We start from the raw sequence: 15,948 nt of genomic DNA, 5'->3' as shown, positions 1-15,948 counted from the left end.
TATATATAATGGAATACTACTCAGTCATAACAATGAATGAAATTGCAACAGCATGGGTGGTCCTAGAGAGTATTATGCCAAGTGAAATAAGTCAGTCAGAGAAAGACAAATACTATATGATTTCACTTATATGTGGAACCTAAAGAAAAAAATAAACGAACAAACAAGATTGAAACAAACTCATAGATACAGAGAACAGACGAATGGTTGCCAGAGGGGAGAAGGGTTAATTCTAGAGCCACTCCCCTATGGCACCCATCATGCCCCACGTCAGAGGAGCCCATTTGAAATACCCGGGGGGGGGGGGGGGGACACTTTGTAAAGTATATGATTGCCTAACCACTATGTTGTCCACCTGAGAGTAATACAAAATATTGAAAAGTATAGTTGAACCTCCCCCCCGGCCCCCCCCCCCCCACACACAAAGTAAATGTTTCTATGGATTTCTCTAGCCATGTCTATCTAAAAAGAGAGGGAATAGGAGGTGCCAGGTGGGACGGATTTAAGGACTGAGCACAGTAGCCCTGGAGCCTGGAGATGGTGGCTGGGCTGGGGGAACTTGAAGATGAAGGCAGAAGGCCGACTTTGGAAGTGCTTGGGAATGATTCATCATAGACAAGAACACCACATGAGAATGTGGAGAACTGGTTTCAGCTGCTAGTTTTGCCATCCAGTCACTGTGACTCCCAGCAGTATACTATTGCTGAGCTCATTTTCTTATCTGTAAAAAGTAGAAATAATATTTGCCCTCCCTATTTCATAGGGACACTAGACGAATGAGATTTTGAATGTGAAAGCATTCCCTTACTTATTTTACTAGAGAGCGTTCTTAATGACCATGCCATCTGAACCAAACTGCAAAGCTAGAGTATGAGCAAAGGCTGGTCTTCAAGAATCCTCCACTGTATCTGTCCCTTCTCAGGATTTCTGAAGTCCAGTCCTTGGTTTATTAAGGACATGCTCTGACTTATTTAGATTTCTAGATCACCACTATACACATTACTGTTACGATTTCTTCATTTCTATCCTACGCTGTTTTTTTGTGTCCATAGCACCTAGCATTATACTTATAGTAGGAGCCCTGTAAATACACATGAATTAATATATGGAAATATTTTAATCATAGAGAGTTGCCGGGGTCCAGCCCCAGCAGGTCCAGGGGTCCCCAAAGGTGTGGACGGAGTCGGCGAAGAAGGAAGGACACGGAAACAGCGTTCAGTTGATCAGCAGCCTAGCCAGGATCTCTAGCCCGGATCTCCAGCCAAGTTCTGGTCTTGATCTCCAGAGAGGCTCTGCTTCGGATGTCCAGCGAGGTTCTGTAGCCATGTTCCCTCGCTAGGTTCTCCGGCCAGGTTCTGTCCAGGCTCTCCAGTCAGGTTCAGTGTCCAGGTTCCAGTCAGGTTCTCCTGCCAATCTCTGTAGTCAGGTTCAGTCCAGGATCCCTTGCCATGTTCTCCCGCTAGGCTCTGTCTCTAGGCTCTGAGGCCAGTCCCTGTCCAGGATCCTCTGGCATGCTCTCTCCAGCGAAGTTCTTCTGTCTCCAGGCTCCCTGTAGGTTCTGTCTTCTGAATTCTGTCTCATGAGTTCTGTGTTCTGAGTTCTGTCTTCCGAGTTCTGAGTCTTTCTGTCTTGTTACAACTGTATTTATACCAGTTGATTCAATCCCATCAATCTCTATTACAAAGGTTAGGGCGTTTCTTATCTCCATTCCAGGGAGAAAAGATTATGTAGTTTAAGCATGATTGTTCGTAGTTAAAGGGATTAATTACCCGCCTGGCACTTAGTTGAGGGGTTTTATTCCCTCCCTAACTTCAGGGGAAAATCCCTACCTGGGGATTCAACCTTTCTCGGAGAGGTGACCTTGGTTAAAACACAGTGCCAAGAAGGTGAGCAAACATATTAAGAACCGTATGCCATATATGCCAGGTCCCTTGAAACAGCAAGGATGGACCGGCTCCCGGCAAATTCCCCCTTTTTTATTTTTTAAAAGCAAACATTAAAAAGAAAAACCTCAAATGCTCTCTTATATCCATTTTAAGAGTAGGATTGGCACTTTCCGCTATTACCTGAGTCCTGATCTATCATCCCAGGGAGAGCTTGCCAATCCTGCACTTTCCCAGGGTGGAAAGGCTGCAGTGGGGTTAAGGATAAGGCTCCTTGGGCCTACCTTCTCCCATGGCTCTACATTTACCTTTCCGGCACCTTTCCTTCCGCAGAAAAGCATGGACGTATTTCTTGTATAAAACGTTCTGTCTGACTGGGAGTAACCTTAATTCCTCTGCTAGCAAGCATATATGTTAAAAGATCAATACGGAGTCTTTTTTCTTTAGACTCAGTATGGCACATCTTCTTAATCTAAAGATCAATACAGAGTCTTCTTTCTTTGGACTCAGTATGGCACATCTTCTCAAACTAAGAATCAATACAGAGTCTTCTTTCTTTGGACTCAGTATGGCACATCTTCTCAATCTAAGTTCTGTACTATCCACCTTCTTACCCTATTTATCCTCTATAGGGGGGTCTGTAGCACCCTGGTGGAGTCCTATCCGTCCCGAGTGTGGGGGTTTTCAAGGGGGGGGGGCTTACCTAAGGGAATCCTGTTCCAGGGGTTCCCAAAGGTGTGGACGGAGTCGGCGAAGACTATCCACCTTCTTCCTACGGTGGAGTCCGATCCGTCCCGAGTGCGGGGCGCTTACCTAGGGGTCCCTGTTCGGGCGCCATATGCCGGGGTCCAGCCCCAGCAGGTCCAGGGGTCCCCAAAGGTGTGGACGGAGTCGGCGAAGAAGGAAGGACACGGAAACAGCGTTCAGTTGATCAGCAGCCTAGCCAGGATCTCTAGCCCGGATCTCCAGCCAAGTTCTGGTCTGGATCTCCAGAGAGGCTCTGCTTCGGATGTCCAGCGAGGTTCTGTAGCCATGTTCCCTCGCTAGGTTCTCCGGCCAGGTTCTGTCCAGGCTCTCCAGTCAGGTTCAGTGTCCAGGTTCCAGTCAGGTTCTCCTGCCAATCTCTGTAGTCAGGTTCAGTCCAGGATCCCTTGCCATGTTCTCCCGCTAGGCTCTGTCTCTAGGCTCTGAGGCCAGTCCCTGTCCAGGATCCTCTGGCATGCTCTCTCCAGCGAAGTTCTTCTGTCTCCAGGCTCCCTGTAGGTTCTGTCTTCTGAATTCTGTCTCATGAGTTCTGTGTTCTGAGTTCTGTCTTCCGAGTTCTGAGTCTTTCTGTCTTGTTACAACTGTATTTATACCAGTTGATTCAATCCCATCAATCTCTATTACAAAGGTTAGGGCGTTTCTTATCTCCATTCCAGGGAGAAAAGATTATGTAGTTTAAGCATGATTGTTCGTAGTTAAAGGGATTAATTACCCGCCTGGCACTTAGTTGAGGGGTTTTATTCCCTCCCTAACTTCAGGGGAAAATCCCTACCTGGGGATTCAACCTTTCTCGGAGAGGTGACCTTGGTTAAAACACAGCGCCAAGAAGGTGAGCAAACATATTAAGAACCGTATGCCATATATGCCAGGTCCCTTGAAACAGCAAGGATGGACCGGCTCCCGGCAGAGAGTTAATCCATAATTTTATGAATTAATATATGGAAATATTTTAATCATAGAGTTAATCCATAATTTTAAATTTCCCTCTAACATTTCTGTTTCTTTAAGCTGGTATGTAAGGTCATTTCTAAGAAATTCTTAGTGATTAGATCATTCTGTCTCATGTTTGGAGATTATTAATACACTAATAGTCAGTTTATATTTATACTAGACTTATTTCAAAGAACATTGTAACATTGATGAATTAAGCCGGACAGAGAAGCAACTGCAAACAAAGTGACTCTTTTTGTGGGTCTAACAACTTGTGGCTTTAAACAATGAAGGCCATTGTGTCAGAATTCCCTCCCGAGGTTATTGTGGGGATTAATTTCATTAAAATCTGCAGTGTTTTGAGTTTTTCTCAGAATTCTTTCATAAATAAAGATGGCAATAATTTTTTTTTAAAATGTCATTATATTGGTCTTTCCAGAACCAAATGCAACAAGTTCACCTGCTATTTAACTCCCTATTTTCCCTGAAGAAAAATCCCAAGACTAGGCCAACCTAAATTACCTTTAACAGTTTTAAATCTACTACCAGAGCACACATGCCTGACTAATGTTTAGTGCATTAATCACAAAGATCTTGGTGTATGATTTACATGGCACAATAATGCCTCATAATCACTGTGCCCCATGGTAGTTAAATATAAATTACTGTAATTACTACAGTTTTTTTTTTACTGACCAACAATGTTTTACTCTCCTCTTTGTTATTTATATTGTAATAATTCATAGTCTGCTCACTTGCAAGGGTTTGAGGAAGCTTTCCCTTTAGTAGTTCTTCATTGTCTCCAAATATGGTAAATGTTGAAAGTTTTACCTGATACCAGCTACCGTTTAATCCTCACTGTATGCACAGAAACACCACCAGAAAAACAAGGGGAGACTTTGATCCAACTCTTTTTTTTTAAAAAATATATTTTATTGATTTTTTACAGAGAGGAAGGGAGAGAGATAGAGAGTTAGAAACATCGATGAGAGAGAAACATCGATCAGCTGCCTCCTGTACACCCCCTACTGGGTATGTGCCCGCAACCCAGGTACATGCCCTTGACCGGACTCGAACCTGGGACCCTTGAGTCCGCAGGCCGACGCTCTATCCACTGAGCCAAACCAGTCACGGCCCAACTCTTTTTTAAAAATATATTTTATTGATTTTTTTACAGAGAGGAAGGGAGAGGGATAGAGAGTTAGAAACATTGATGAGAGAGAAACATCGATTCAGCTGCCTCCTGCACACTCCCTACTGGGGATGTGCCTGCAACCAAGGTACATGCCCTTGACCAGAATCAAACCTGGGACCCTTGAGTCCGCAGGCCGACTCTCTGTCCACTGAGCCAAACCAGTCAGGGCTCGATCCAACTCTTTACCAGCTGAGTTTCCTTAGAAACTCCTCCTCCTCAGTCTCTCTTCTGATCCTAACCCTGAGCCCAGTGGCCCACCGAGGCCATGCTGTCCCCCTCCCTGACCCAGAAGGAACTGCTCTCAATATTCTGAGTGATGGCCATGAGGCAGCAGAAACTCTGGAGCAGACCCAGGTGAAGCCTGGGGAACAGCAGGATAAGAGGCCCATTGTAAGTGAGGAGCCTGCCTGGCAGGTGACCAACTGCCCTGGTTTACTTGGGACAGAGGGGTGTCCAGGCCGTGGGACTTTCAGTTTACTAGGATGAGTTTACTTCTCAGGAAGAAGAGACTCTAGAACCCTGCGAAGGGCTGAATCTTTGCTGAGCTGGGAGAGAATCTTTCCTGGGAAAGATACCTTGTTCGGATTGGGTCCTGCAGCAAGCTGGGCTGGGTGTCCTCAGGGAGTTCTCTGGACGTGGCTCCTATTACATTGGAATGAAAGCGGTCAGAGCAGTCAGAAAGGAAAGCCAGCCACACCCAGGCAGCACCCTGCAGGCCACAACCATGTTAGAGTCACCAAGGTCCCAGGTGAGTTCTGTAGCTTTGCAGGTACAGAAACTACACCCGAGGATCAGGCTGGGGAAATCAGTGTATGCCTAATTGCCCCAGAGACTGAGTAAATTACTTTGTGGCTGATATGTTAGTAATCCTGCGGGATATACCTTTCCTCTTGCCCTGGATGCCCTCTTGACAGGACCAAGTTACCTTAGAATCAGAGCAAAGATGACCGAGAGTTTTAAATGACATTGTTCCAGGCCTCCTGGCCTTTTGTGCTTCTATTTATCTGCTGAGGTGCTCTTCATCCTCAGCATCTGGCTCACTCCCATCCAGCCTTCAAACCTTGTGGATTCTGCCCAACTTTCACCCTCCTTTCTGCTTCCTCCTCCTTCTCCCTCCTTCCCTTTTTCTTCCCTCTCTTCCCCTCTTCTTTCCCTCCCCTGACTCCTTGTCTCTTCAACAAATATTATTTGAATGTTTTTCATATTCAGTCATAGACACTGGAGCTATAGTGCTGGATAAGACACAGTTTAGATCAAGCATGTCAAACTCAAAAGCTAACACCGGCCAAATAAACAAGGCAAACCTGCAGGCCGAGAGTTTGACATGCTCGGTCTAAATTATATCCTCAGTAGTCCTGTGTACACATCCCAATCCTAAATCATTATTACTAATTTTCCCTGAATTATATGCAGACTGTTGATATCTATACCTATATGTAGTTTTTAAGTGAAAGTGCAAAATAATATAGCCTTTTTTCTTAGTTATATTTTAGTCTAGTCTTCCTGAAATCATTCTCTTAGGCCCCATTAGTTGAAGTCTACAGAAAACCAGCTTCAACCATTGTGTAGTGATTTTATAGTCTAGGGCAGGAAATTCACTTAATATTACTCTAGCTGCTTTTACTTGTGCTGAGTTCTGAGTTGTGATCTCACAGCTCATTTTATAAATAGTTTGGATATTTTTATCCCAAAGTATATTACTTAGTATTTATTCCCACTAAAGCTTATTTGCCAGTTGTCTGACCACATGGTCAGATTTATCGGCTCTTTGGACTAGCCCAGCAAACTTTTTCTATAAAGGGCCAGTAATAATATCCTTTTTACAGCAATACCCTGGTGTCAGTCAGCTTTTCAACTCTGCTGTTGTGTTGTGAAAGCAGCCATAGGTGATGATAAATAATGAGTATGGCTGTATTGCATAAAACTTTATTTATGGACCCTGAAATGTGAATTTCATATAATTTTCACGTGTCACAAATATTAGAGTCCTTTAGATTTTTCCCCCCCCCAACCATTAAAAAAATGTAAAAACCACCCTTAACTTGTGGGCTGCCCAGAAACAGGCACAGGCTGGATTTGGCCTGAGGCCTATAGTTTGCTGATCCTGATCTAGGCCCATCGTTAGTGGGATGTGTTGTTCAGATTTTACTACATTCTCTCTCCTCCAGATCATGAGCCCAGGTCTTACTGAGTCTCCTCCCACATAGATGCTTGAGGCTCTTGACTGGGTTCCATGAATCCCTGCTTCCCAACACTATTAAAGCAGCTACAGTTAGACCAACTGCTCTCATAAAGGTGTCCCATAATCCACCAGAGGGCTCTGCTTGTGACTCTCCAGATCTCCCAGTGGCTCCTGTTAAAATACCTTGGAGTTTCCAGAATGGAAATCTGACTGTGTCTTCACCCTTCCCTACACCTGAGCTGTACCTACTCTGAACTTGCATTGTTTGGGGACCACAACCATTGTACATGCAATTGTCTCATTTGAAATGCTTTTCTTCACCATTCCTTCACCTAGTTAATTCTAGGTAAATTCTAGAGCCACTCCCCCATGGCACCCATCATGTCCCACGTCTATAGGAGTCTATTTGTTGCATGCACTAATGTCTCACTTGTAATTTTATCTTCATTGGTGGCATTATTTGACTAATGGCTGCTTCTAACTCCCTTGTTAGACTCTACGTTCCATGAGAGTAGAGGACTCTATCTTTGTTGACCACTGTGTCTCCTGCACCTGGCCCTGTGCCTGGTACATAATAGATGCTCAATAGGCATTTGTTGAATGGAGAAATGGGAGCCACTAGACCTCAGCCTATTGGCTGGGGCATTACTGTCTAGGACAGCCCCCTCCCCTTACTAGCAGAGCCAGCTTGGATGAATTACTTGATGATCTCTTTGATCCTCAGTTTCCTTCTCTGTAGAATGGGGGTAATTGCCGGGAGCCGGTCCATCTTTGCTGTTTCAAGGGACCTGGCATATATGGCATACTGTTCTTAATATGTTTGCTCACCTTCTTGGCACTGTGTTTTAACCAAGGTCACCTCTCTGAGAAAGGTTGTTTCCCCAGGTAGGGATTTTCCCCTGAAGTTAGGGAGGGAATAAAACCCCTTAACTAAGTGCCAGGCGGGTAATTAATCACTTTAACTACGAACAATCATGCTTAAGCTACATAATCTTTACTCCCTGGAATGGAGATAAGAAACGCCCTAATCTTTGGAATAGAGATTGATAGGATTGGAATCAACTGGTATAAATACAGATGTAACAAGACAACAGGACACAGAACCTAGACACAGAACCTAGACACAGAACCTACACAGAACCTAGAGAGACAGAAGAACTTCACTGGAGAGAACATGGCAAAAGATCCCGGACAGAAACTGGAGACAGAACTTAGAGATAGAACCTAGCGAGAGAACATGGCAAAAGATCCTGGACAGAAACTGGCCACAGAACCTAGAGACAGAACCTAGCGAGAGAACCTGGCTGAAGAACCTAGAGACAGAACCTGGCTACAGAACCTGGATAGAACATGGCAAAAGAACCTGACTAGAACCTGGTGACTGAACCTGGCTGGAGAACCTGGACAGAACCTGGCTGGAGAACCTAGCGAGGGAACATGGCTACAGAACCTGGCTGGAGAACCTGGCTGGAGAACCTAACAAGAGAACATGGACACAGAACCTGGCTGGAGATCCTAACCAGAACTTGGCTAGAGATCCTGGCTAGGCTGCTGAGCAACTGAACGCTGTCTCCTGCCGGGAGCCGGTCCATCCTTGCTGTTTCAAGGGACCTGGCATATATGGCATACGGTTCTTAATATGTTTGCTCACCTTCTTGGCGCTGTGTTTTAACCAAAGTTACCTCTCCGAGAAAGGTTGAATCCCCAGGTAGGGATTTTCCCCTGAAGTTAGGGAGGGAATAAAACCCCTCAACTAAGTGCCAGGCGGGTAATTAAGCCCTTTAACTACGAACAATCATGCTTAAACTACATAATCTTTTCTCCCTGGAATGGAGATAAGAAACGCCCTAACCTTTGTAATAGAGATTGATAGGATTGAATCAACTGGTATAAATACAGTTGTAACAAGACAGAAAGACTCAGAACTCAGGAGACAGAATTCAGAAGACAGAACCTACACGGAGCCTAGAGACAGAAGAACTTCGCTGGCGAGAGCATGCCAGAGGATCCTGGAGAGGGACTGGCCTCAGAGCCTAGAGACAGAGCCTAGCGGGAGAACATGGCAAGGGATCCTGGACTGAACCTGACTACAGAGATTGGCAGGAGAACCTGACTGGAACCTGGACACTGAACCTGACTGGAGAGCCTGGACAGAACCTGGCTGGAGAACCTAGCGAGGGAACATGGCTACAGAACCTCGCTGGAGATCCGAAACAGAACCTCTCTGGAGATCCGGGCTAGAGATCCTGGCTAGGCTGCTGATCAACTGAACGCTGTCTCCGTATCATTCCTTCTTCACCGACTCCGTCCACACCTTTGGGGACCCCTGGACCTGCTGGGGCTGGACCCCGGCAGTCTCCGTGTCATTCCTTCTTCGCCGACTCCGTCCACACCTTTGGGGACCCCTGGACCTGCTGGGGTTGGACCCAAGCAGGTAATAACTACCATAATTGGGCCATGGTGACTTAAATGAGATAATGTGCCTGGCATATGGCTTACCCCAGTTACTGTTAGATTAATGTTAATTCCCCTTTCCCCTTCTTCTCAATGACATCAATTCCATCTCCTGGTAACCTGGCTCACAGAAACTAATAATACAGAGCAGAATATTGTGGGTATGTAAGAAAATGTTGATATGTTTTGGAGATCCACACTGAATGAAGTAAGTGGGGATGAAATGACTTGGGATTAGCACTTACTTTAAAATATCTTAGTTTTTAGTGAGGCAAAATCTTTAGTGTGGGGAAATCTTGATAATGATTGAATCTGGTTAATGGGTATTCTATACTATTAATTATACATTATATATATGTGTGTGTGTGTGTGTTTGTGTGTGTGTGTGTATACATATACACACATACATACATACATACATACATACATACATACATACTGGAGGCCCGGTGCACGGATCTGTGCACCAGTGGGGTCCCTTGGCCTGGCCTGTGGGGATCGGGCTGAAACCAGCTCTTCGACATCCCCGAGGGGTCCAGGATTTCAAGAGGGCGGTTCTTGGGTGATGCACCCTGGAATCAGGCTCCCTCCTCTCTGGTTCTGGTGCGTCACCGGAAAACCGCAGCTGCCAAGTCACCGCAGCTCGGCAGCTCCTGCATTGAGCGCCTGCCTACGGGTGGTCAGTGAGCGTCATAGCTACCAGTCAGAGCATCTGCCCCCACTGGTGGTCATTGTGTGTCATAGCTACCGGTCAGATGGTCGGATGGTTGGATGGTCGCTTAGGCTTTTATATATATAGATACTATCTTCTCTATATCTATGTGTTTGAAATGTTTTGTAATATAAAAATTTTAATATAAAGAAAATGACAATGATTTGTAGAGAGAAATAAAATAAGTAGCCTGGATATTCAAGTTACCTTAACCAGGAATTCAACATGGAAAGCTAATTTGATTTAAGACTGCTGGGAATCCTAGCAAGGGAGTTAGCTATAGGCTCCAGGCTTAATGGCTCCAAGCTCTGGGGTCATTTCCACCAAAGAGATCCACTTCTGTGTGACTTGGCAGGGCTCCCATTCCTCAGACGTGTTTGGAAAGACATTGACTTTTTCTGAGCTGCCCTAGTCTGGATAGAAGCTCAATATTCTGCCTGTTAGTCCAGTGCTCTTGTAGGACTTTATCTGTGTTTAAATCCAGAGCATCATCTCACTGCTATATTGCTGTGATTACTATTATTTTTGTGACATACCGATATGTTACACAAAAGATTACTGTTCTACTAACAATACAAAATGACTGAACCATCCATTTCTGTTTCTACATCTTTCTCCAAACAATTGATTTGATTTCAGCTTACTAAATTGCAACTCCAATAATGTCCCACCTTCATAAGAATACTCCCAGAATATCTTTGAGCACCCCCAAAACTCTTCATTTACTCACAGCTTCTTGCTTTTACTCCAACAGATAGCTGATTCCTTCCTTTGCATCTAACTTTTGCTGGCATCACTCTCAGAGGATGGCTTATTCTCTCATTAAAAATCTCAAGGGGCCGAAACTGGTTTGGCTCGGTGGATAGAGCGTCGGCCTGCGGACTGAGGGGTCCCAGGTTCGATTCCGGTCAAGGGCATGTACCTGGGTTGCGGGCACATCCCCGGTGGGAGATGTGCAGGAGGCAGCTGATTGATGTTTCTCTTTCATCGATGTTTCTAGCTCTCTATCTCTCTCCCTTCATCTCTGTAGAAAATCAATAAAATATATTTAAAAAAAAAATCTCAAGGGAAAAAAGAAGAAAAAAAGAGGGAAAAAAACCCAGAAAAACAAAACAAAATACTTGTTCCCTCGCCACCCAGCCATGTCGCAGATGGAACTGTCCATTATCCAGCACATAGCACAGTTAAGGTCCAATCAGCCCAAGACCTCCAGAACAAGCCTGTCATCTGACAAAATCAGACTACTTACTACTTACTGACTCACAGCGAGAGGGTGCACTCCAGAACTGTGAAGTGCCGTCCTTACAGGAGATGTTAGCAGCTGTATTGTTATGGACATGCTTAGATTGATTACAGAACAAACTGTCCTCATATGTCTACTGATGAGTTAGTGCAAGAGGGATCATTTTTAGAGAATGAAAGCTTGCTTCAAGAGAGCAGAGTGAGGGCTCCGGAGGCTTCTGGGTCTGAGCTCTCCATGTGACTCACATACTCCTGGACTCTAGTAGTAGTTCCCTAGGGCAACGACACAGTCCTGGCTGTCGCCCGGAACTCCTCTCCCCCCTTCTGCTCTTCTGTCCCAGGACCAGTTCCAGGGACTGTCTCAAAGACTTAGCCATCTGGTGCCTACGCTCATGGGCTTCTCCCATCGCACTCTCTGTCCCCCAAGTCAGGCACTTAAATCCTTCTCCAAGCAGGGGCAGCGGGTGACAGTGAGAGGGATGTGACAGTTGTCGCTATGGCTGCCACCAATGGCAACAGGCATCTGTTTCTCCCGTTTCTAGTCTGGTTTTGCTTTAGGACCTCTGAACTGTTGATTCAGCTAACACTCCTGCTGGCACAGCTTTCTATCAGATCTCTTAGGGGTTGAAACCTGAGAAGCAGCAGGGTACCCTTAGAATTCCTGACTTTGAGGTTTGACCTGTCTGTTCAACTCTGTTTGGCCAGCAGCAGCTCCAGGAATGACAGAGACTGCTAAAGGGAAAGGCACTAATGATCCCTCTGTGGTTAACTAATTGTGCTCAAAGGCATAATTTAATTGGATCCTCTTTCAGATCTGTGAGATAGTTATTATTCCTATTTGAAGAGATAAGAAACTAGGGCACTGTGAGGTTAAGTAATGTGTTTATAGTCACAAAGTTAATTGGCAGTAGGACCATGATAACAACTGAAGGTATTCTGTTTCCTAGAGGAGTTTATCTATATCTAAATCCAAGAATTTAGAAACTATATTTCTTTAAAAGATGTTTTTATCCTCACCTGAGGATATGTTTATTGATTTGAGAGAGAGAGGAAGGGGGGACGGAGAGAGAGAGAAAGAAACATCAATGTGTGTGGGAGCGGTGGGGTTGGTGGGAATGGGTGGTGGAAGATTTTTGTTTTTCATTTTAGATACTTCTGTGCACTCTAAATGTTTAAAACATGTGCAAGTATTACTTTTACAAATTAAAGAAGTTTTAAAATATAAAAAAAATACAAAAATATTCATTCATGAGTGATTGCTTAGTCATATGTAATACTATGCAGGCAATAGAAAAATTAGGTACATCTATACAAATTTTAAGTAATAAAAACAAATTGCAGAATGATATGGTATAGTTAGGATAATACCATTTATTTCAAGTGTGTGAGTGTGTGTGTGTGTGTGTGTGTGTGTGTGTGTGTGTGTAGGTAGGTAGGTAGGTAGGTCAGTATATGTGTACACCACATTGGGAGGATACATATCAAAGTAATATCAAAGTGGAGAGGAGACAGACTTTTATTTTTTACTAGAGGCCCGGTGCATGAATTAGTGCATGGGTGGGGTCCAGCCAGCCCGCTCCGATGGGGGCCCATGGGGCCAGGCTGGAGGTGGGGAGGGGCCATGGGCAGTTGGCTAGCTGCTCTGTCCCCAATTGGAGTGTTGGGGCCGATCGGGGGTTGGGCCAGCCAGGGTGGGGGGCCCGATCAGGGCCCAGATCAGGCTGGTTGGCTGTTGCAGTGTGTGTGATAGCCATCAGTCGTTCCGGTCATTCAGTCCAGGGGTGGGCAAACTTTTTTGACTCGAGGGCCACAATGGGTTCTTAAACTGGACCGGAGGGCCGGAACAAAAGCATGGATGGAGTGTTTGTGTGAACTAATATAAATTCAAAGTAAACATCATTACATAAAAGGGTACGGTCTTTTTTTGTTTGTTTGTTTTATTCATTTCAAACGGGCCAGATCCGGCCCGTGGGCCATAGTTTGCCCACGGCTGTTCTAGTCATTCCACTGTTCTGGTCACTGGGCATACACACACACAAACACACACACACACACACACACACACACACACACACACACCAGAGGCCAGGTGCACAAAATTCATGCATGGAGGCAGGAGGTCCCTCAGCCCGGCCTGCACCCTCTCCAACCCGGGACCCCTCAGGGGATGTCGGACTGCCGGTTTAGGCCCCATCCTGAATGGAGCCTAAACCAGCAGTCAGACATCCCTCTCTCAATCTGGGATCGCTGGCTCCTAACCGCTCGCCTGCCTGCCTGATCACCCCTAACTGCCTCTGCCGGACTGATCACTGCCTAACTGTTCCCCTGCCAGCCTGATGGTCCCCAATTGCCCTCCCCTGCCAGCCTGATGGGCCCCAACTGCCCTCCCCTGCCAGCCTGATGGCCCCCAGCTGCCCTTCCCTGCTGGCCTGATGGCATCCAACTGCCCTCCCTGCCAGCCTGATCGCCCCTAACCGCCTCTGCCTCGGCCCCTGCTGCTGCAGCTTCGCCCGGAAGGATATCCAGATGACGTCTGGATGGTCATTCAGCTGTCCGATCTAATTAGCATATTACGCTTTTATTGTTATAGAAGCCTGGTGCATGAAATTTGTGTACTCAGGAGAGGGTCCCTCAGCCCAGCCTGCGCCCTCTCGCAGCCTGGGTGCCCCACGATCAATAGCCCTGCAGCCTGCCCACCCACCTCAGCGCCGCTGGCCGGGAAGCCTGGGCCTCCCCCCACCAGGGCTCCACAATTGATCGCCCACCCGTCAGTGGCCTGGGCCTCCCTCTTTGGGGCGATTGTGGAGCCCCCCTGATTGATTGCCCTGCCAGCCACTGGCCTGGGCCTCCCTCTGCTGGGTGATCGTGGGGCAATGGTGGAGGGGGTCCCCCCCCACCAATCGCATCACACCCACCTTGGCTGGCCTGGTGCCAGTGTGTGTCATAGCGTGGTTGTCCGGAAGGGCATTGGGTTGTTTGGCCGTTCAGTCCATTTGCATATTATGCTTTTATTGTTATGGATAGATTATATGTTTCCATGCTTCTCTATTCTGTTTGAATTTTTTCAAGAAGCATGTCTTGAATATGAATATGTATGGAATATTCTACAGGTTCAAAGCTGAAGTGATTGTAGGTGTTTCCCTTTTCTTTTTTTTTTGCCACAGGGGAGCCAAGTTTGACTGTATTGTTTATGTAGGAAAGTCAGGATCTTACACTGACTTGTAGAGAGGAAACTATTGTCTCCTCCACATTTTTACAAAAGGCAAGTTAGTGAATTGAATTGCTCCACTCTCCTGACTTGATGTCACCACAGAACTGACCAAAAGTTGATTCAAGCTTCTTTTTTCATGTTGTTAGATTTCCTTCCTCTGCTTGGTTTTGAGCAAATGTCACCAAGTTGTATGTGGGATTTAAATCCCCAAGTCCAGTATCTGATGATTATAACAAGGTATCCGTCCCACTATGTGGAGTCCTTACTAACCCTGATACTTGTTAGAATCCTTTTAGCAGTTCAGTTATTTTTGTGTTTTATTTTACTGTGGAAAGAACACAGCCTGAGATTTACCCTCTTAACAAAAGTTTAAGCGTACAACAATTTTGTACAGAAGGCCTCTAGAACTTACCTGTCTTTAAAAAAAATCTTTATTGTTGAAAATATTACATATGTGCCCCTTTTACCCCATTGACCCCTTCTAACCTGCCCTGCCTCCAGCCCCAGGCCTTCACCACCTTATTGTCTGTGTCCATGGGTTATGCATAGATGCATACAAGTTCTTTGGTTTATATTTTTAATGAAAGAAGTTAAATTTATATACACCTTAAGATAAGTTGTGGTATTTTAGTAAAACGAATGAATTCTGCAAATTAGAGAGATTTTACTGATATGAAAACTGCCAGTCCATCTAAATTTAGTGTATTCAACCTGGCTGGCTTGGCTCAGTGGTTGAGCGTCTACCTATGAACCAAAAGGTCACAGTTCTATTCCTGGTCAGGACACATGCTGGGCTTGTGGGCTCAATCCCCAGTGTGGGGCGTGCAGGAGGTAGCCAATCAATGATTCTCCCTCATCATTGATGTATCCATCTCTCTCTCCCTCTTCTTTCCTCTCTGAAATCAATAAAAACATATTTTAAAAATTAGTTTAGTGTATTCAATTTAATTAATTGATTTAAGTGGTAATTTTTCTAATAAAATTTAGTTAGAAGACGAGTGATATAGTTATGGCCTGGACAAAGATGACAAGTGTGGTTTACTTTGATTAAGAAAGTAGGATATAGTTCTTTTTTTTTTTTTAAATATATTTTATTGATTTTTTACAGAGAGGAAAGGAGAGGGATAGAGAGCTAGAAACATTGATGAGAGAGAAACATCATTCAGCTGCCTCCTGCACACTCCCCACTGGGTATGTGCCTGCAACCAAGGTACATGCCCCTTACCGGATTCGAACCCGGGACCCTTGAGTCTGCAGACCCACACTCTATCCACTGAGCCAAACCAGTTAGGGCGGATATAGTTCTTGATTATCTTACTGTTCTGGCTTAACAAAGTTCACAAAATATAGGAGGTTCTGCCATGTCCAGTGAGA

The sequence above is a fragment of the Myotis daubentonii genome, chromosome 1 (assembly GCF_963259705.1).
Source record: "Myotis daubentonii chromosome 1, mMyoDau2.1, whole genome shotgun sequence".
NCBI lineage: Eukaryota > Metazoa > Chordata > Mammalia > Chiroptera > Vespertilionidae > Myotis > Myotis daubentonii.
The sequence above is the reverse complement of the archived record's forward strand: the minus strand, read 5'-3'. Positions refer to the sequence as shown.